We start from the raw sequence: 2528 nt of genomic DNA on the forward strand, positions 1-2528 counted from the left end.
AGTAGGCTACTCTTTCTGTGATATAGATTAAGTTAACTATATTAAATTATCTAAACATAAAAAAGCATAGAGAAGCATTTTTGCTGTCTACAATTTAGAATGCCTTGAATTTTGAGTTTTAATAGACTAATAAATCACGTGCGTGCACTCGCTGTGATATACTTGATAATGTCAGATCGCACATCATTACAACAACACTTACCATATTATCGCAGACGATGCTGTATCGCACGCCCCAGACTTGACTTGAGTGGAAAATTAATCATCCGCGGTTGTGCGCGCACTTGTTTGCACATGAGCAAAGGTGTTTTTAGGAGTCTAACTTGCAAACGGCAGACCACTGATTCGTCAAACCTGCTTTCCTGCATTCCGTGTTCTTCTGACTTCTGACTATTTTGTAGTATGTAATGAATATGCTTCGGGGAAATGTATCGGAGTAAAAGTATACATTTTAATTAGGAAATGTAGTGGAGTAAAAGTAAAAGTTGTCTGAAATATAAAAACTCAAGTAAAGTACAGATACTCCCAAAAAATACTTAAGAACTGTAACGAAGTATTATTACTTAGTTACAATACACCACTGATTACAATTGATGTTCAAGGAGCATTTGCTCTCACATGGTTTGTCTGTTTCTATGGTAACAAGAACACTAAGGTCAAAGGTCAGTCAGTAATGGAAAGAGCTGGATAAGATTTGCCGGTTCCAGTATGAATGGTCAGATTTACACAATTTTCTGGAGTTGAGAGGTGAGACCAGTCCACCAGAAAATAAAGTTATATTTAAGATACTGAGTTGATGCAATCAGCACAGGAAAAGCTAATTAATGGGTTGGCTAATGTTTTTGATGTTAGTGGCATCAAACCTTTGATATTCAGGGTTATATTAGAGCAGTGGTTACCAACCTTTTTAAGCCCAAGATCCCTGACCTTGACCTTTATGAAATACAAGATCTACCAATTGAAGAATTGGTAGAAAAAGACAGCCTGCTCCACCATGGTCTCCGCCACTGCTCCACGGCTCATGGTCTTGCCCACTGCTCCATGGTCTAGACCCATCCTTGCTCCATGGTCCAGGCCCGCCACTGCTCCATGCAGCCTCAGCATGTGCCAGGCCCATGCAGGCGATGCAGTGCCTGTGCGGGTCTGGCGGGTCGATGGGCCGCGCAAAGTCGACAGAAGGTGGCCATTGTAAGCGGTGAGGAAGTTATAGTATCTTCTGGTGAGTCTTCGAAAATGGTAGCGTGAAGATTCTGACACAACTGATGCTCTCGCCACATTTATACTGCTCGCAGGCTGGTCAGTTTTTAGATGCGATTTTCAAAGATGAGCATCAATTGGCCAGTTTGTTGAACTGCCGTTATCCTACTGTAACAATTTCAGTCCACTGAAGGCGAGTTGAAGTGAGAACCCAAGTGCAGTTTATTTACAGTATGATCCAAACATCCAAACAATAATCCGAGACTTGACTTGACATGAACAGACTTGATGAGGCATGAACAGACTAGACTCATTGACAGCGGGTTACAACATCAATACACGACCAGGAACAAAGGCAACGACATGGCTACTTATAGCAAACAAAGAGGGCCACATGACATGAACAAACAAATGGGAAACAAGACACATGACCTAGACAACCAATCAGAACATGACACTAAGAACAGAGGAACCAATGGCATGAAGACAAGAGGGCAAGGGAAGCATGACACTAACAGCATGAAATAATTACAAAATAAAAGACATGAACATGACACAGAAACAAAACCCAAACCCCACATTACATATCCCCCCCTCTAAGGGCGGCTCCAGACGCCCAAACAAAACCCAAAAAGTCCAGGAGGGTGGTGGAGTGGAGGCGGAACTGGGGGAGGAAGGAGGGCCAGGCCCATGAAGAGGAACAGGCAGAGTGGGGAGCCATGGCGGAGCAGGCAGATCGGGCAGCCATGGCGGAGCAGGCAGATCAGGGAGCCATGGTGGATCAGGCAGAACAGGCAGCTATGGCGGTGCAGGCAGAGCAGGGCGGCCGGGTGATGACGGCAGAGCAGGAAGCCATGGCGGAGCAGAGACATGGACAGACCACTTGACTGTGACAGAGCAAGCAGAGAGTTCTTGAATGACCTCCTTGGCCGTGAAAGGACAGACAGTGAGTTCATGAACAGCCTCCATGGCTGTGACAGGGCAGCCTGTGAGTTCATGAACGGCCTCCTTGGCCGTAACAGGACAGACAGTGAGTTCATGAACGGCCTCCATGGCTGTGACAGGGCAGACTATGAGTTCATGAACGGCCTCCATGGCCGTGACAGGACAGACAGTAAGTTCATGAATGGCCTCCATGGCCGTGACAGGGCAGACTGTCAGTTCATGAACGGCCTCCTTGGCCGTGGCAGGATAGACAGTGAGTTCATGAACGGCCTCCATGACTGTGACAGGGCAGGCAGTGAGTTTGTGAACGGCCTCCGTGGCCGTAACAGGGCAGACAGTGAGTTTGTGAACGGCCTCCGTGGCAAGAAAGTCTGTGAGGTCGTGAA

This window comes from Sinocyclocheilus grahami, unplaced genomic scaffold (assembly GCF_001515645.1).
Source record: "Sinocyclocheilus grahami isolate Dianchi unplaced genomic scaffold, SAMN03320097.WGS_v1.1 scaffold59.1, whole genome shotgun sequence".
In the NCBI taxonomy this organism is placed as follows: Eukaryota; Metazoa; Chordata; class Actinopteri; order Cypriniformes; family Cyprinidae; genus Sinocyclocheilus; species Sinocyclocheilus grahami.